We start from the raw sequence: 21,509 nt of genomic DNA, 5'->3' as shown, positions 1-21,509 counted from the left end.
TCCAAGCAGAAAGGAACTGATAAACCAAAAATTCTAGAACATCAGAAAGGAAGAAAGAATAAGAGAAAAAGAAAAATTGTGGGTAAATATTATAGATTTTTCTCATCTTCTATATTTTCTAAATTATGTTTGACAGTTAAACAAATATTATAATAATTTATGATACATTATAAACTGTCTCAATGTATTAGAAAATAAGTTAAGTTAATTATACTATACATGAGTGAGGGTAAAGAGACATAAAGGAAGGAAAGATTTCTATACTTCACTTGAACACCAATAAACAGCAGTAGACTGTGATAAGTGATATATATTTAATGTGATACCTTGAGCAACCATTTAAAAATCTATACAAGATACACTTAAAAACACCACAGATAAATTAGTATGGAATTCTAGGAGATAGTCAAGTAACTATAGAAAAGGAGAGAAAAGAAAATGGAAAAATGAGAAACAGAAAGTACAAACAGAACACAAAAGTAAAATGGCAGACTTAAGCCTTAGCTTATCAAAAATTGCACTAAATATACACAGTTTAAATACATAAATCAAAAATTGGTAGACCCAACTATATGCTGTCTATAAGAAACTCACTTCAAACATAATAATATAGGTAAGTGAAAATTTTCAAAGATGAAAAATGATATACCATGCAAACATTAATCAAAAGAAAACAGGAATGTTAATATGAATATCAGATAAAGTAGACTTTAGGGCAGAGAAAATTACCAGGATACAGAGTAACATTACATAACAATAAAAGGATAAATCTACCAGGAAGGCACAGAAATCCTAATTATGTATGCACCAAACAACAGAATCTCAAAATACATGAGGCAAAAAACTAATAGAGCTAAAAAAAGAAATGAAATAGATGAATCCACAATTAAAATTAAGGATGTCAACACTATGTCCTGAAGCAAATGACAGAACTACTAGACAGAAAATCAGCAAGGATATAGAAGAACTCAACATCATCAACTAACAAGATCAAATTAACATGTATAGAACAATCCACCCAATAACAGCAAAATACACATACTCTTCAAGTGTCCACAGAACATATACCAAGATTGACCATATTTTGAACCATAAAACATACCTCAAAATGTTTTAAAAAATTAAAATCATTTTTCAGACATGAAAGAAAAAGATATTATCAGATAAAGAAAAGCTAAAAGAATTTCTCACCAGCAGAATTACCTTAAAAAATGGCTATAGAGAATCATCCCTGACAACAATAGAGTCAAACTACAAATCAATAAGTGAAAGATAATGGGAAAATCTTCAAACACTTGAAAACTAAATATGTTTCTAAGTAATCCATGGGTCAATGAGGAAGTCTCAAGGAAAATTTTAAAAATATATTGAATTGAATGAAAATGAAAATATAACATATTAAATTTTGTGGGACACAACTTAAGCAATGATAAGAAAAAAAAATCTTAGCATCAAATGCTCACACGAGAAGAGAGAAAAGATCACAAGTCAATAATCTAAGTTTCTGCCTCAAGAAACTAAAAGAAAAGAGCAAGATTAACCCAAAGTCAGCAGAAGAAAGGAAATAATAAAGAAAACAGCAGAAATAAATAAAATTGAAAACAAGAAATAGAGAAAATTGATGAAACTGAAACTTGTTTTTTGAAAGTTTTTTTGTAAATGACAAATATCTAGTGAGAATGTCAAAAGGAGAGAGAAAAGACACAAATTAGCACTCAGGAAGAAAATAGGTACCACTACAAACCCTGCAGATATCAAAAGAATAAAAGAATACTGTGAACAATTACACACACATAAATTCGACATAGATAAAACAGACCATTTTCTCAAAACACACAATCTACCACAACTCATGCAAAGTGAAATCAATAATGTGAATAGGCTCATGACAGTTAAATAAATTGAATTAAAAAATTTTAAACTCTTCAAAAAGGCATTCCCAGGCCCAAATGGTTTCACAGGAGAATACGACCAAATGTTTAAATTAAAATAACACCAATTCTACACAATTTCTTCTGGAAAACAGATGAGAGGGCAACATGGCCCAATTAATTCATTTTGTGAAGCCAGTGTCACCCTTATTCCAAAGACAGTACAGAAAATGAAAACTGCAGACCAATATTCTTCATAAATATACTGCAAATGGATTTCAGCAATATGTAAAAAGAATTTTATAAGACCGTGTTGGATGTTTATTCCAGGGAGGCAAAGCTAGCTCAATATTAGAAAATTTAGTGTAGGCAGGCAAGAGGGCTCATGCCTGTACTCCCAGCACTTTGGGAGGCTGAGGCAGGTGGATCACAAGGTCAGGAGTTCAAGACCAGCCTGGCCAGCATGGTGAAACCGCATCTCTACCAGAAATACAAAAATTAGCCGGGCATGGTGGCACACGCTTATAGTCCTAGCTACTCGGGAGGCTGAGGCAGGAGGATCACTTGAACCTAGGAGGCAGAGGTTGCAGTGATCACGCCACTGCAGTCCAGCCTGGGCAACAGAGCAAGACTCCACCAAAAAAAAAAAAAAAATTAGTGTAATCCACCATATTAAGAGGCTATAAAGAAAAACTGCACCATCATATCAATTGCTGGAGAAAAAGCATTTGACAAAATTTAGAATTCAACATCTATTCAAAATTAAAACTTTGAGAAGATGAAGCATAGAAGAGACCTTCCCCAACTTGAAAAAGGGCATCTACAGCTAACATCACATTTAATCATGAAAGACCGAAAGCTTTCCTCTAAGACTGCAACAAGGCAAGGACATTTGCTCTCATCACTTCTTTACATCACTTTCATTACATGAAATTCTCATTCATGTAATAAGGCAAGTAAATGAAGGAAAAGACATACAGATTGAAAAGGAAAAAATAAAATTGTCCCTATTTGCAGATGACATAATCATCTATGTATAAAACCTAAAGGAATCTATTGACTACTTAGTGACTTTGGCAAGGTCAGATCAACATACAGATGTAAGATCAACATACATCAGATGTCAGATGAACATACAAAAATTAATTGTATTTTTATATACTAGCAGTGAACACATGGTCATCAAAATTAAAAGTACAATGACACAATTGCTTTTAAACAAAATAAATTCTTAGATGTATATTTAACAAAACACATACAGGATCTAGATCCAGAAAAATCACAAAATTCTGATGAAAAAAAATCAACCAAGACCTAAATAAATGGGAAAGCATACTGTATGTATTAATCAGGTTCTCCAGAGAAGCAAAATGAATATAGAATAGAATAGATAAATAGATAGAGATATAGAGATCGATTGATAGATTAGATAGATGGAGATTTAAAGATGTATTTAAGAGGAAATCTGTTATGTAAATTGGCTCACATAATTATAGAGGCTGAGAAGTTCCATTATTTGCAAGCTGGAGAACCATGAAAGCCATTAGTGTAAGTCTCAATCCAGTTCTGAAGATCTAAGAACCAGGAGCATAGATGTCTGAGGGCAGGAGAAAGTAGATAACCCAGCTTAAATAGAGATAGTGAATCCACTCTCCCTCTACTTTTTTGCTTTACTCAGGCACTCAAAGGATTGGACAATGCCCATCCACACTGGTGACAATAATTTTCTTTACTCATTCTGCCTATTTTAATGTTAGTCTCTTCCAGAAACATCCTACAAACACACCTAGAAATAATATTTCAGCAGCTACATGGGCATTCTTTAGCCCAGTAAAGCTGACACATAAAAGTAACCATCACACTGTATCATGGATTGGAAGACAACATAGTAAAGATGTACATACTGATAAACATTTATCACAATTCCTGTCAAAATCTCAGCAGGATTTTTTGTAGATACATACAAGATTATTCTAAAATATGTGGAATGGTAGTGGAACTTGGATATATAAAACAATTTTGAAAAAGAATAAGGTGGGAAGAATTATTTTATCAAGGCTTATTATACAGCCACAATAATCAATACTGTGTGGTTTTCACAGTCGTATAAACACATAGATCAAGCGACCGTCATAGAAAACCCAGAAATAGACCCATACAAGTACAGCATACTGATTATATACAAAGGTGTAATAGTTTGTTTTCACACTGCTATAAACAACTACCTGCAACTGTGTAATTTAAAAAGAAAAGATGTGTAATTGACTCACACTTCCCCAGACTTAACACGAAGCATGACTGGGAGGCCTCAGGAAACTGAAAATCAAGGCAGAAGATGAAGGGCAAGCCCGCACATCTTCACAGTGATGGAGGAGAGAGAGAGCAAAGGAGGAAGTGTCATACACTTTCCAACAACCAGAAGTGGTGAAAACCCACTCGCTGTCATGACAACAGCAACAGGGAAGTCCACCCCATGATTCAACCACATCCCACCAGGCCCCTCCCCCGACACATGGCGATTACAGTTGGAGATGAGATGTCGGAGGAGACACAGAGCCAAACCCTATCAAAAGGTGCACAAAGAATTACATAGAAAAAGAATAGTATTTTCAACAAATGGTGCTGGAGCAATTGGATATTCATAGGAAAAATAATAATAATAAACCTTGACCTAAACTTCACACCTTATACAAAAATTCAAAAGGTTTAAGATTTAAGTGTAAAATGTATAAAAATATAGAAGATAACTTAGAAGAAAATCTTCAGGACCTAAGTCTTGGTAAAGAGTTTTCAATGACACCAAAAGCATGATTCATAAATGAGGGGAAAAAATGGTAGTTTCATCATCACAGTTAAAAATTTTTATTCTGTGAGAGACCCAGAGGAGAGAGCGAAGAAAAACTGCAAATATTTGCAAATATCAACAAAAGATAAATCTAGAATATATAAAGAACTCTCAAAACTCATCAGTTAAAAAGAATTCAAAAAGAAAATGGCAAAAGACATGAAGAGACGTTTCACCAAAGAGGATCTATAAAAGGCAAATACAGCTGGGTGTGGTGGCTCACGCTTGTAATCCCAGTACTTTGGGAGGCCAAGGCAGGTGGATCACAAGGTCAGGAGACTGAAACCATCCTGGCTAACACAGTGAAACACCGTCTGTACTAAAAATACAAAAACAAAATTAGCCAGGGATGTTGGTGGGCGCCAGTAGTCCCAGCTATTCAGGAGGCTGAGGCAGGAGAATGGCATGAACCTGGAGGGCGGAACTTGTCGTAAGCTGAGATCACACCATTGCACTCCAGCCTGGGTGACAGAGCAAGACTCTGTCTCAAAAAAAAAATAAAAATAAAAAGGCAAATACAATAATGCTTTAATTAAACCCCCTTTATAAGAAAGGGAGAGAAAAGTGAAATAGAGTGCTTACCACCACTACCCAACTAAAAGATACTGGCAATACAATTAAATGACCAAAAATATAAATTATGTTTACTTACCTCCTTCAGTAACTTCCAGTCACAGCACCTGGTCCAAAATATTGTAATCAGTTTTTAATTAATTAACACATCAAACCTGGGAAAATGAATAACATCCCTTTATGTCTACTATAAGTAAGTCATATACATACTGCTAGCTTCTTTCCCATTTATTATTTAAGTTTTCCAACAACGTTGTGAGAGATACATTATTATACTCATTATAAAAATAAGAAAATTGAGATTTTGGAAGTCTAAGATAACTTGGTACATCCATAAAGTTAGTTAAATTATGAATTCTTGATATGTTTGATTCTGTACAAATAAGCTATTTTTATTTCTATTTATGAGAGAAAAAGATAGTACAATTTAATTAAAAACCATAATATGCCAGGAGCAAGATGGTGGATAGGAGGCAGGGCTACTGTGCATCTCCCATTTGGACGGACAGAACAGAGTGTAGAGGCTCTCACTGTGAACTTTTCTTCCAAGAACCACTGCAGGAATGGACCAGGAAAATCAAAAGAATTCACAGATCCTTTGAAAGGAATAGCATGCCACTGCAAACTTCACAAGACAAACAAAAAACTGTGAGTCCCTGAAGTGTGAGAGGAGGAAAAGTTTGCCTCTGAACACATATTCCCCACTGAGGAATCTGAAAATCCAAATCACAGGAGAAGAATTTAACCTTACCTAGAGCTAGAAAAAATTTAGAAAGCTATGTGAAATACAAAAGTAGAAACAGCAGTGGGAAGAGCCTTATAGGTACTGTCAGTCTCCAGCTTGAGCCCAGGGAAGCCATCCCTCACTATATCTCACAGAGGCCTGCAGGGAACGTAGCCAGCAGAATTAGGGAGGGGTCACAGGATGAAAGAAGCATTCAACTGAATTTTGTGATAATTTCGAGTAGGCACAGACTTCCTTGAGCAGAATCCAGGGAGCAAACGGGAACCACTCCAGATATGAGCACAGAAGCTGCCAATGTTGTGGGCAGACAGACAGGGGCATGACCTGAATGCTGTGCTTGCTTTCTTGGTCAAGAAGTTTATGGTGGGACAGGTCTGACTTCTGTGCTCAGGCTTCCTGAATCTAAACTTGATGCTGTTAGCAGGCACTGCAGGAGTGAGACCAGCTTCACCAACTGCATTGGAGCTGGGTGAGGCCTTTCACTACCAGCTATCCCCCCACTTCTCTGGTGAACTATACTGCACAGTAGAGGCAGCCATAATCCCCTATGTAACATAACCCCATTGGCCTGAGAACCACTCCCCATCCCCCACAGTGGCTGCAGCAAGCCCAGCCTAAGGAGAGTCTGAGCTCAGGCCCATGTAACCCTATCCCCACATGATGGTATTTCTCTACCTATCCCAGTAGCTGAACACAAAAGACATATACTCTTGGGAGGTTAATGGCCCTGCCCATCCCCTGAGAAACCAGAATACTTCCACTGGCCAATTTAGGACAACCTTAAATTCCACTGCTAATACCACAGCTGGTGCTCTCTTGAAAGTGCCACCTCCTGGCAGGAGGCTAACCAATTTAGGCCATTACAGCAACTTATGACAGAATAACACTGCTCCCAGGAAGGAGAAAACAACAGCTAATGCAACTGTCTGAAACATCCTGGCTAACCAGAGGTCCTGAGTCTGTCCACATGACAACTTCGCTGCTAGCATAACCAGCATTCAAGAAAGCCAGTATATTAAACCTATGACCAAGGATTCTCAGAGTTTACTTCAGTCCGCTGTCACCTCCACAAGAGCAGGTGCTGGTATCTACAGCTGGGAGACCTGAAGACCGATCACATCACAGGACTCTTTGCAGACATTCCCCAGCACCAGCCCAGAGCCTGGTAGCCCCACTGGGAGGCTAGACCCAGAAGAGCAATAACAATCACTCCAGTCTAGCTCTCAGGAAGCCCCATCCCTAGGGGAAGTGGGAGAGCACCACATCAAGTGATCATCCAACAGGACAAAAGAATTTGAACAGCAGGTCTTGTGTTCCAGATCCTTCAGCCAGTGGGACGTTTCTCACAGCAGAACCAAAATTGCAGTGTTGGGCGCAGTAGGGAATATCTGTACCTATACTTCAAGAGGCAGGCAGCCTCTGTGATCATGAAGGACCTTGGGGAAGGGATCCTTGTATCCCCTAGCACTCCCGCATAGACACAGCTGGAGCTTCCTTCATAGGAATGCAGCATGGAGACACCTATAGACAGCCTTTCTAGAACAATCCAGGGTGAGTGCAGCCCCACAGGAGGAGCACACCCCAGATTCAGGCCTGCAGTAGAGGCAAAGTCACAATTCCTCCCTACTTGAAATATCAACATTCATATAGATAAACAGAGGTTCCTCTCTGATCTAAATAGCTGAAACACTAAGAGAAGAGTGAGGCTGTGAGGTGAATAGCTTTCCTGATGACCTGGCAGGGGAGCTGAGGTAGCTCCCACTCTTCACCCTGATAAAACCCCAGTATTTCTAATTGAGAGCCCCTCCAGGCACCCTCATCAAGGCTAGGACCTCAGCCCAGCATTAGGATTGCATCTACCCACCTGCCTTAGCCACAACTTGTGCCTGCCCAGGGATACTTCCCCTATTGGCCTGAAGCCTGAATCATCAACTCAGTAAACAAAACAGTGGGGACAAATTAAATAAATAAAGTGTACACCACAAGAGAATGAGATAAGCTTCATGAGATCACTGCCATCCAACTCCATAGGAGACAATGAACTCATTCACACACTAAGAATATAACTATTACCATCACCATTGGGGAATGCCAAGGCACAAAGACTGTCTATAACAAAGGATCTCATACAGAGTCTTCACACATACTGACACCGAGAATCAAATTAGGCTAAAATGAACTTTAAAGTCTGATCTTAAGAGGGAAAAAAAGAAATTTAAATTTAAAAAAACACAATTCAATCAAAAATAAATTCAAGAAGAATTTGAAAAAAGTCTACTCAAATGAGAAAGAACCAGAAAAGTAATTCTGATAATATGACAAAACAGTGTTCTATAACACCCCCAAAGATCACACTAGCTCTCCAGCAATGGATCCAAACCAAGAAGAAAACTCTGAATTGCCAGAAAAAGAATTCAGAGAAAAAAAAAAAAAAGGTTGATTATTAAGCTACCAAAGGAGATACCAAAGAAAGGTGAAAAACAACTTAAAGAAACTTTAAGAACAATACAGGATATGGGTGAAAAATGCTCCAGAGAAATTGATATAAAGAAAAAACAATACTTCTAGAAATGAAAAACAAACTTAGGGAAATACAAAATGCAGTGAAAAATTTCAACAATAGACTAGAACAAGTAAAAGAAAGAACTTCAAAGCTCACAGTCAAGGCTTTCAAATTAACCCAATCAAAAAAAATTTTTTTAAAGAATTTTAAAAATTAAACAAAACCTCCAAGAAATCTGCAATTATGTTAAATGACCAAACCTAAGAATAATTGTTGTTTCTGAGAAGGAATAGAAATCTAAAAGTCTGGGAAAGTTATTTGAGGGAATAATTGAGGAAAACTTCCCTAGCCTTGCTAAAGATCTAGCTATCCAAATACAAGAAGCTCAAAGGACTCCTGGTAAATTTATCACAAAAAGTTCATCACCTAGCCACGTAGTCATCAGGTTATGTAAAGTCAAGATGAAGGAAAGAATCTTAACAGCTGTGAGACAAAAACAACCTATAAAGGAAAACGTATCAGATTAACAGCTGATTTCTCAGAAGAAACTTTACAAGCCAGAAGGCAGTGAGATCTTAACCTTTAGCCTCCTTAAACAAAATAATTGTCAGCCAAGCATTATGTGTCCAGCAAAACTAAGCTTCATAAATGAGGGAGAGATAAAATCTTTTCCAGACAAACAAATGCTGAGATAATTTTTCTATTAGTTCATTTTCACACTGCTGATAAAGACATACCCGAAAATGGGAACAGAAAAAGGTTTAATTGGACTTACAGTTCCACATGGCTGGGGAGGCCTCAGAATCATGGCGGGAGGTGAAAGGCTCTTCTTACATGGCGATGGCAAGAGAAAATGAGGAAGAAGTAAAAGCAGAAACACCTGATAAGCCCATCAGATCTTATGAGACTTATTCACTATCACAAGAATAACATGAGAAAGACTGGCCCCCATGATTCAATTACCTCCCCCTGGTTCCCTCCCACAAAATGTGGGAATTTGGGGAGATACAATTCAAGTTGAGATTTAGATGGGAACACAGCCAAACCATATCAATTTACCACTATAAAACCAGCACTACAAGAAATCCTAAAAGGAGTTCTACATTTTGAAACAAAACCATGAAATACACCAAAATAGAACCTCCTTAAAGCATAAATCTCACAGGTCCTATAAGACAATAATACAATAGAAAAAAATAAGATATTCAGGCAACAATTACCATGAGGAACAGACCAGTAACTCACATCTCAATACTAACGTTGAATGTAAATGGCATAAATGCACCACTTAAAAGATACAGTATGGCAGAATGGATAAAAATCCACCAACCAAGCATCTGCTGTCTTCAAGAGACTCACCTAATACATAAGGACTTATATAAACTCAAGGTAAAGGGTTGGAAAAATATATTCCATGCAAATAGAAACCAAAAATGAGGAGGAGTAGCTATTCTTATATCAGACAAAACAAACTTTAAAGCAACAATAGTTTAAAAAGACAAAGAGGGACATTATATCATGATAAAAGGATTAGTCCAACCGGAAAACATCACCATTTTAAATATATATGCACCTAACACTGGAGCTCCCAAATTTATAAAACAATTACTACTAGACCCAAGAAATGAGATAGACAGCAACACAATATCAGTGGGGCACTTACAATAGGCCACAAAACAAGTCTCAATAAATTTAAGAAAACCAAAATTATATCAAGTATCTTCTCAAGCCACCATGAAATAAAACTGGAAATTAACTCCAAAAGAAACCTCAAAACTATACAAACACATGGAAATTAAATAATCTGCTCTTGAATGATCTTTGAGTCAACAATGAAATCAATACGAAAATTAGAAAATTTTTTGAACTGAATAATAGTAGTGACACAACTTATCAAAACCTCAAATCAAAATCTACAGCAAAATCTACAGGTGCTAAGGCGAAAGCCCAGGGCATTAAATGCCTATATCAAAAAGTCTGAAAGAGCACAAATAGACAATTTAAGGTCACACCTCAAGGAACTAAAGAAGCAAGAACAAATCAAACCCAAACTCAGCAGAAGAAAAGAAATAACAAAGATCAGAGCAGAATTAAATGAAATTGAAACAAAAAAATACAAAAGATAAATGAAACAAAAAGCCAGTTCTTTGAAAGGATAAATAAAACTGATAGACTGTTAGCGAGATTAACCAAGAAGGGAGAAGATCCAAATAAGCTCAATTCAAAATGAAACGGAAGATAATACAACCAATACCACAGAAATACAAAAGATCATTCAAGATTATTATGAACATCTTTATGTGTACAAAATAGAAAATCTAGAAGAGATGGATAACTTGCTGGAAATACACATCCCTCCTAGATTAAATTAAATCATGAAGAAGTAGAAACTCAACAAATAAAGAATAAGTAGAGGGATTGAAACCAATAAAAAAAATTGCCAACAAAAAAATGTCCAGGAACAAATGGATTCACAGCTGAATCCTATTAGACATTTAAAGAAGAATTGCTACCAATCCTACTGAAACTATTCTAAAAGATAGAAACAGAGGGAATCCTCCCTAAATCATTCTATGAAGCCAGTATCACCCAAATATCAAAATCAGGAAAGAACATAACAACAACAACAACAACAAAACTACAAACCAATATCCCTGATGAACATAGATGCAAAAATCCTGAACAAAATACTAGCTAACCAAATCCAACAGCATATCAAAAAGATAATACAACATGAGCAAGTGGATTTCATACCAGGGGTCCAGGGATGGTTTAAAATACACAAGTCAATTAATGTGGTATATTACATAAATAGAATTAAAAGCAAAAATTATATAATCATCTCTACAGAAGCAGAAAAAGCATTTGACAAAATCCAGCATCGCTTTATGATTAAAATCCTCAGCAAAACTGGCACAGAAGAAGTATATCTCAAAGTAATAAAAGCCATCTATGACAAACCCATAGCCAACATCATACGGAACAGGGAAAAGCTGAAAGCAATCCCCGTGAGAACTGGAAAAGACAAGGATGCCCACTTTTGCCACTTATATTCAATGTAGTACTGGAAATCCTAGCCAGAGCAATCAGGCAAGAGAAAGAAATAAAGGGCATCCAAATTGGAAAAGAGAAAGTCATACTGTCACTGCTCTCAGATATGATCATATACCTAGAAAATGCTAAAGACTCATCTAAAAAGCTCCTAGATCTGATAAATGAATTCAGTAAAGTTTCAAGACACAAAATCAGTGTACACAAATCAGTAGCACTTCTACACCAACAACAACCAAGCTGAGAATAAAATAAAGAACTCAATCTTTATTACAACTGCAAATAAAATAAAATATTCAGGAATATACTTAACCAAGGAGGTCAGAGATCTCTACAAGGAAAACTACAATACACTGCTGAAAGAAATCATAGAAGACGCAAAGTAATGGAAACACATCCCATGTTCCTGAATGGGTAGAATTATTGTGAAAATAACCATAATGCCAAAGGCAATCTACAGATTCAATGTAATTCCCATCAAAATATCACTATCATTTTCAAAGAACTAGAAAAAAATCCTAAAATTAATATTGAATGAAAAAAGAGCCTGCATAGCCAAAGCAAGACTAAGCAAAAAGAACAAATTTGGAGGCATCACATTAGGTTATGTGATAGACTTCAAACTATACTACAAGGCTATAGCTACCGAAGCAGTATGGTACTGGTATAAAAAAAAGGCATGAAGACCAATGGAACAGAATAGAGAACCCAGAAATAAACTCAAATACTTACAGCCAACTGATCTTCAACAAACCACACAAAAACACAAAGTGGGGAAAGGACACCCTCTTCAATAAATGGTGGTGGGATAATTGGCAAGACACATATAGAAGAATGAAACTGAATCCTCATCTCTCACCTTAGACAAAGATCAACTCAAGATGGATCAAAGACTTAAATCTAAGACTTGAAACCTTAAAAATTCTAGAAGATAACACCAGAAAAACTCTTCTAGACATTGGCTTAGGAAAAGACTTCATGACCAAGAACCCAAAAGCAAATGCAAAATAAATAAATAAATAAATAAATAAATAGGACCTAATTAAACTAAAATGCTTCCGCACAGCAAAAGAAATAATCAGCAGAATAAACAGACAACCCACAGAGTGGGAGAAAATATTCACAAACTATGCATCTGACAAAGCATTAATATCCAGAGTCTACAAGGAATTCAAACTAATCAACAAGAAAAAAAACAAATAATCCCCTTAAAAAGTGGGCAAAGGACATGAATAGACAGTTCTCAAAAGAAGATATAGAAATGGCCAACAAACATATGAAAAACTGCTCAACATCACTAATAATCAGGGAAATGCAAATAAATCAAAACCACAATGTGATACCACCTTATCCCCTAATGTGTATAAGGAGAGCCCTTATCTCATCAGTTGAAGGCCCAAATAAAACAAAAAGGCTGATGCTCCTCTACATAGGAGAGAATACAATTAGGGTCCTTATAAAATAGGCCCAAAGGAGATCCCTTGCCTTTCCATCTTGTGAGGTTAGAGTGAGAAGACAACTGTAGCTGAGAAAGCTGGCCCTCACCACACAAAATCTTCTGGTGCCTTGATCTTGGACTTCTGTGTCTCTGGAACTGTGAGAAATAAATTTCAGTTGGTTATAAGCCTCCCAGTCTACGGTTTTTTTAATCGTAGCTGCCTGAACAAAGGCACTCACCAAACAACTTCTGGTTTTAATTTAACTTTCCATGTACAACTTCTCACCTTGAAAAATGCTCCCTCTTCAGGCTAAGTATTTTAGGCTGTGTATCAGATTACGTAGATACCTGTTATTTTTGTCTAGCTGGCAATCATTCAGCCTTCTTTTGAAGAGAACATTTTCATTTCCCTCAGTTCATGTTTGTGAATATTATTCATCTTTCCAGATACAGGAATAGGAATGTGATTTAGGCCTAGATAAGGCAAAGCTACTCTGATTGGTTTCATGATGGATGTGATCAAATCTAGATCAGTGAGAATCAGCCATAGGAGTTTTGCTGGAACCATTTGCAAATATCTGGAATGAGACGTGCTCGTCCTGACAGAGTTGCTAAACTGCTAGAATATAAGCCTGAAGTTATGGCCAATTTTGCCATATTTGGTTGCCTAAGCATAAAGCTAATGCAAATGAAAACAATGCCAGAAGACAGGATAGAATCTGTGCCACCTAATCTAAATATCTGAGACTATTTGTCTCTAAAGATAGCACTGCTCTTTCTCGTTATGCAAGTCAGCCACTTTTATCTTGCTTTATTTTGTTTTGCATAAGCCAGCTTGAGTTGGGCTTTTGTAATTTTCCATAGAAAAAGATCTGAATCATGCAAATGGAAAATTTAAAAAATAAAGCCTGAGCCTACACGGGTCAGCTTCCTCTGGTTCATGCATTGGTCTCTCTGAAACTAGTTAGTAAGCTTATTCTTGGTGTGCTAACAGCTTGTGTTTTTGAGTGTACAGAACTGAGAACCAAACCCTGGACTAGATAAAATTCACCAATCCAAATGCTGGTTTGTGAAACTGTATAGCGTATGAATTAAAAGCATGTACTCTGCCAGAATAAAGCCTTAGCATTACATTTTAGCTTCCTCATTTACTCAGTGAGGTTTCTTGGGCAGGCAAATTATTTAACCTCTATAAGACTCGGTGCCCACATCTGTACAATGGGTCTGGCAATTCCACTTCTAGTACCCCATACTTACACATCTGTATATTATGCTCAATGCATATATTACTCTCAATAAGTCATATGTAATAGTTTGTATTCTTTTATCCATGCATGTGTGCACATGTGTGTTTCTATGTGGTTGAGCATGTGTGTATATACATTTGTGTGTGTCTATATAAATTTGAGTTCGTGTGTATTTGTGCAAACCTATATTATTCTGGGGCAATATTGTGTTCTTCTATAGGCTTTGAATTTGGATAAAGCCAAAATAAAATCCTAGATCTCTTGCCTACTAAATGTAAGTAAGCTAGTAATTAAAAATTATTTTAATAATCAAGACTTATTAAAAATTTAGTATGTGAACATTTATGTCTAAGTGCTGGGTCATTTAACTTGCAAGACAACACTGAGTTAAGAATGGCATAGGTGGGCCGGGTGCGGTGGCTCACGCCTGTAGTCCCAGCACTTTGGGAGGTTGAGGCGGGCAGATCATGGGGTCAGGAGATAGAGACCATCCTGGCTAACACAGTGAAACCCTGTCTCTGCTAAAAATACAAAAAAAAATTAGCCAGGCGTGGTGGCAGGCACCTGTAGTCCCAGCTACTCGGGAGGTTGAGGCAGGAGAATGACTTGAACCCAGGAAGTGGAGCTTTCAGTGAGCCGAGATCGCGCCACTGCACTCCAGCCTGGGCAACAGAGCGAGACTCCATCTCAAAAAAAAAAAAAAAAAAAGAATGGCATGGGTGAGGAAGCTGAAACTGAAAGAACATAAGGGGTTTGACTGTCATCGTACAATTCAAGGGTAGCAAAGTCATGATTTGACTCAGTTCTATGAAAAGTTAAAATCACTTGTTCTCACCTAAACTTCTATGCTGCTTTCCTAATAAAGCAATACAAACAATACAGAGAAAACTGAGGACCTGTCTTTTCATGCAAATGGAATCTACTGAATGAGCAACTTAGGAAGTAACCTTTCATGCCTAAGGGATTATCTGTGTCTTCTGTATGTGAATGGCTCTGATCCAAGAATTAAACAATGGACTTCCATAAGATTGATAGGAATAGAGTGATCATCTCTTTTCCAAAACTACCCATTGCACTTTGGCAGATATTTATGTTTTTCTCAAACACGAGAATGCCCAGAAGCATAGCCATGAATCTAAATGCATAGGACTTTTAGCAGAAATCTTAGGGGGCAACTTTACAAGTGCCTGAAATAATGACCAAAGCAATTTTTAAAATGTGTTCAAATAATAGTTGGGAACACAGTCAAATTGTTCCACCTAAGATGCAAAGGAAAGGTAATTACCTGTAAAACACATAAAATATATATTGTTTACTCATCATTAACTCTGAACACCTTTATGCTAATGGATAGAATAAGACATGCTCCCAACAATAAGGTGACATAAACAGCCAGAGTAAGTTGGGGGGCACAAAGACCTCCCAGATGAGTGAATGACATCCCAGTAACCTTGCAGAATCCCTGTTACCAGCTGCAGACTTCAATCACCTGTGGAAGCAATAAATTATGCGAGAAAACCCAAACAGCACTGCAGATTGCTTTACAAACATGATCTTATCTCTACACAGCCTCTAGCAAGGTGACAGAAAACCACCTTGTAGGTGAAGAAATAGAGCATCAAGGAAGAAGACAAATGACAAGACCCAATAGAACAAAGCCCCAGTTCTCTGAAGCCCAAAAATGTTTTGCCGTTATTGATACTTCTCCAAAGTTTCTATCACGTGGGGTTCCTTTAAGTTCTTCATTTTTAATGTTAAGAAAGCATTTCTGGAACAGTTTTAAATTATTGAACTACAGTCCTGCTTTTACCTTCTATTCATTTTTCCTCCTCCACATTCTTAGGGAAGCACAGAAGTTAACTAATGTTTGTGAGTTCCTGCACTGTGCCAGGCAACTTATATGAATTATAAATAGAAACACGTGTTCTCAATAAACCTTTTAGTACTTTTCCTCTTTTATAATCCACTGTTCCCTCCTGGAAGCAGAAATTATCAGAGGAACTGTTGCATAACTGTAAGCAGAGTAAAAGGGCAGTACCAGCACTCCTGATCCTGACAGTTTTCTTTTTAATGTGGTGGCTTTAGTCAATTCTGAAAAGAATTTTGAGAATAAAAAGTCTGTGATTTTTATCATGGACTTTTACTCAGCTCATGGTAACTTCAGTAATGGAGAAAGAACTAAGCTGCCAATAGCACAAACAATGTCAATGGAGTAATTATAGATGATGGATGAATAGATGAATAGACAGATAAACATAGATGATAGATGGATATAATAGGTGATAGGTAGATAATAAATAAAATTCCACTTTCAATCCTCTTTTTTTCTATCTAAACATTTCTATCTAAATGTTAATGTAGGAAACATTAAAGTTAAGCAAAGGTTTTCTCTTTCAAAGGTATCAATGGAAGGTTAAACCTGAAATTAAAATACATTTCTCTAGCAGAGTGAAGAAATTAGAACACTTTTCCAAGTGTCCAGTGTAAGCTCAAGTGAGAATTGGACTTAATTCCCAATTTCTGATCCATAGCTAAAATGTTTTGTATGTATGACCAAAAACATTTCTTGCTAAATCAGCAAACTGCCTTTGATTTTAGTAGGTGGTATGACAGAAAATATACAAAAATGTTTATGAGCACAAATGCTTGAATCAACTGCCTGGGGTTCAACTCTTGACTCTACCACTAGGTACCTATGTGATTTAACATAATATTTAACCTTTTATGCCTCAAACTCTTTATCTATAAAATGTGGGTAATGGGAGTATCTACCTCATGAGCTGCTGTAAGGATAAATAAATTTTAAAAGAAAGAACCTTCGAACACTTCCTGGTACATTTTATGCACTCAGTAGATGTTAGCTAATATGATTATCACCAAATTTCAAGATGTTAAAACTGTAGTAGGATATTAGTCTATGTTTTGTTTTTCTCTTTGATGCAACTGAAAGCTATTATGTTTTTCTTTCCTTTCTCAAGAAAAAACCCAAGATTTTGAGTCCTAGGGTGGAAGTATGAGAGAAATCAGAATCGACAATCTCTGTTTTCCAAATATTTTCATAAAGGAACGTGGCTAAATTTAATTAAAAAAGGTGGGGGAAGGGGGCAAAAAGATGAAAGATGAGAATGTGGCCTGGAAGAAATGAGAGGGTAAGCATCCCACAGACTTAGAGCTGTATAGGGTTGAATTTTCAGCAAGTGAAGGAGACCCATGTTTCAGCCGCACACAGCACCCCAGATGGACGATGGAGAGGAGTATCTGATGTTGGCCTCTAAGAACCTAGGCCTTGAGGGCAGCATCAGGGGCCTCTGTGGACCAATGAGTAGGACCAGTCAGAGATATCTGAGATGGCCCAGTACAACTCTACCAGAAAAATAAAAGAAGACAAGTATGTGCAAAGTATTGTGCAGCAGACTAAACTGTGGTAATGATCAAGACATGCTGGGCTATGGATCAGATCACTTACTCATCACAACTTGCCCCAACTCAAGTCTTACAGAACCATATGGAGGAGCCCCAAATAAAAACTAATATTGTTTTCCTTACTGCCCTGTTAATTGAAGACTAGACCCACAATTAATTTGTTTTAAAACAGTGAAACTTTATCTCAAGCAATGCAGGGCACAAGTATAGGTTTTGAAGTTATTTTGACCTCAGTTTAAACACTAGCTATGTCTGTGACCATGAGTAAATGACTACTTCACTAAACTTTAGTTACCACATTTGTAAAATTATAGCATACTTACCTGGAAGAGTATGTGTAAAAATTAGTAAAGTTAGTAAATCATTAATTAATAGACACATAATGTAGTACATAATAGGTTCTCAGTAAAGGGAAACTATGGTTATTATAATATAAATGTGCTCCTTTATGCAGAAAAATAATGATCAATGAAAGATGACCCTCATATAAAAGAGAGCCTGTGACATGCAGCTCAGATCTCCTTCAGGACCAAGGCACTCTTGAACTAGGTTGCCTAGAATACGGGTTATATGACACATTCAATAGCAGGAGCATGGAGAGCATATGTAGAACTGGATCTAAAGGGGCTAGAACAAGGAGTCTTGGAACATACAGTTGGTAAGAGAGAGTTTATCAATATGGGAGTACTATCCTGTGAAGCAGGATTTAACATCCTGCAAGAACACTGGGAGATGGTCTAACATGCCACTCAGATGGCCTGAGATGCACAAGAAAGCGATACATTAGATGAATTAGAAATACTAAAAATTCTTCATTCATGAAAAGACTGACTCAGTAGGTGAGCACAAGTTGAAAATTGACAGCTGCTACATCTCACTCAGAGATGACTTTGAAAAAAAAAAAAGCAAAAAAGAAAATTTCTCACAATGGGCAGAGCTTCAGCAGGTGTACCCAGCCATCTGCTTTGTGTGGAATGAAAAGTGGCCCATATACATATATATATATATAGTTTCATGAGCAATGGCAAAGGACTTTACTGGTTAATCAACACATAGAAGGAAAAAACCCCTGGAGGTCTGGTACAGGGAAGTCTGGAAAAGAGGCATATGGATTGACATAGAGGAATGAACGCAATGTGTGAAAGTCTTTGTATTGCGTGGTAATATGCTTGTGAATCATTCTGTAATCTGATACACAGATGATCCCCTGAAGCATCCTTCATACTGGCCTGCTCAATGTGAAAAACAGTCCTACTCTCCTCAGACTCACTCACATATTTTGTTGCTTAGGGTACTTCCCTGTAAATCTCCTGTATGCAAATCTCTCTCAGAGTCTGTTTCTCAAAAAATCCAGTCCAAGAAAGGGCCCAACAAAACATATATAACTTAAAAGGAAAGACAATGAAAATTTTATATGACAGATAATTAACACTTTCATCATAAAATGTATATTTTAAGACCTTGAGCATGAACATTTTAAAGAAGATCGAGGCAAGTGGCTAAAATTATCACCACCACCCACCCTGCACCTGCCAACCATACAGACATACACTCACAGACATACCCACACACATATACTACTCATTCCTTGGAACACAAAAGGACAGAACATTAGGCTTTCTTACAAAATCAGATTTAAGACTGAAAAAAAAATCAGAATAGAAAGAATCTAGAATATGTATAATATACATATCAGCAAATAAATGATTAAATACATTATTTGTATCTATATGATAAAATACTATGTCACAAATGAAAACTAACTTGTTTAGAAAAGTTAAATAACATGTAATTATAAAGTTTGACATATTAAAAACTGAATAAAATATAAAACAAATGTGGTACCACCTTACACTCATTAGGATGGCTATTATCAAAAAACAGAAAACAACAAGTGTTAGCAAAGATGTGGAGAAATTAGAATTTTTATGCATTGCTGTTCGAAATGTGAAATGATGCAGCTGCTGCAGAAAATGATGTTCTCTCAAAAATTAAACATAGATTTGTAATAAGATCCAATAATTCTACTTCTGGGTATATATATCATGAAACTGGAAGCAGGGACTCAAACAGATCTTTGTGCAGCAATGTTCATAGCAGCATTATTCACAATAGCCAAAGGACAAAAACATCCCAAATTGTACCAGATGAATAAACAAAATATGGCATGGCATATATATATATATGTATATGTATGTATACACACACACACACACACACACAAACACAATATAATCTTACTGTAGAAAAGATAAAAAGTGAAATTTAGTTCAGGCATGGTGGCTTACATCTGTAATCCCAGCACTTTGTGAGGCCAAGGCAGGAGGACTGCTTGAGCCCAGGAGTTCAAGACCAGCCTGGGCAACACAGCGAGACCCTGTCTCTTAAAAAAAGAAAAAAAAAGTGAAATTTACATACATGCAACAAGGATGAACCTTGAAGACATTAAGTGAAGTGAAATGAGACAGATACAAAGTAAATATTCATGGTTTCACTCGTAAGATATACCTAGAATAGTCAAATTCATAAAGAACGTAGACGCAAAGAGGGCATTTTTATTTAATAAGTATAGAATTCCAGTATGGATGATTTAAAAGTTCTGCAGATGAATAGTGGTGATGGTTACTCAACAATGTGAATGTACTTAATGGCCCTAAAACATTAAAAATGGTAAATTTTATATTATTATATATTGCCACAATAGAAAAATTACTAAAAAGAAAACAAAAAGAAACAAAATATGGAACACTAGAATATCATTTAAAATATACACATACCTAGGTACTGAAGTGAGCATCTATTGTCTATGATTGTCCACTACACTATCTTCTTCTTCTGATAAAATCACGTTTTTTTTTTTTCTTTTCAGGACTTACACTTCTATTCCTTTTGGTGAGACTATTATCCCCCTTCTCTTGCCAATCTAAGATGAAGGTATTCAAACTTTTCCTCCTGGAAATGTGAATTCAGAGTAAAGTCACAAATACTGAATATTCCATCAAGGATTCTAAACACTTACTCATATTGTATGTGTATTAAAAAGAAAAAGCCTGGAAGAATTTTAATAGGCAAGATTAAAAACCTTTGGTAGGAGGGATTAAGAATTATTTTCTTTCAATGTGGGACATATACACCATAGAATACTACACAGCCATAAAAAAGTATAAAGTCATGTCCTTTGCAGCAACATCAATACAGCTGGAGACCATTATCCTAAGTGAATTAATGCAGAAACAGAAAATCAAATCAAATACTGCAAGTTCTCTTATAAGTAGGAGCTAAAAAATGGGTACATATGGACACAAAGATGAAAACAATAGACATTGGGGACTTCAAAAGAAAGAGAGGGTTGGGGCAAGAGTTGAACAATTACCTATTAGATACTATGTTCACTATTTGAAGGACAGGTTCAATAGGAGCCCAAACCCCAGCATTATGCAACATATTCATGTAACAAACCTACACATGTACCTCCTAAATCTAACATTTAAAAAGTTTTTAATAGAATTATTTAAATGTAATACCTCAAACTATAAAAATTCTTGAAAACAATCTAGGAAATACTCTTCTCAACATCAGCCTTGGCAAGGAATTTCTGGCTAAGTCACGAAAAGCAATTGCAACAAAAATAAAAATAGAGAAGTGAGACTTAGTTAAACTAAAAAGCTGCTGCACAGCAAAAGAAATTCTCAACGGAGCAAACAGACAACCTACAGAATTGGAGAAGATAGTCACAAACTATGTATCTGACAAAGACATAAAATCTTTGGGCGTATAGAACTATAGGGAACTTAAGCAAACCAACAAGCAAAA

The 21,509-nt window shown here is 36.4% G+C and overlaps 1 long non-coding RNA gene across 1 annotated transcript in view; it reads right to left on the bottom strand.

Annotated features, from left to right (window-relative positions):
• The window catches only part of LOC129143520 (uncharacterized), a 105,294-nt gene extending 100,923 nt beyond the window's left edge, over window positions 1-4,371 (bottom strand). The window contains exon 1 of the long non-coding RNA XR_010155686.1: window positions 4,142-4,371. This is a non-coding gene — a long non-coding RNA (uncharacterized LOC129143520). The remainder of the gene's footprint in view (window positions 1-4,141) is intronic.
• Between the last annotated feature and the right edge of the window lie 17,138 nt (window positions 4,372-21,509).

The sequence above is a fragment of the Pan troglodytes genome, chromosome 2 (assembly GCF_028858775.2).
Source record: "Pan troglodytes isolate AG18354 chromosome 2, NHGRI_mPanTro3-v2.0_pri, whole genome shotgun sequence".
NCBI classification, from domain to species: Eukaryota; Metazoa; Chordata; class Mammalia; order Primates; family Hominidae; genus Pan; species Pan troglodytes.
This window is presented reverse-complemented; position numbering and strand designations above follow the sequence as displayed.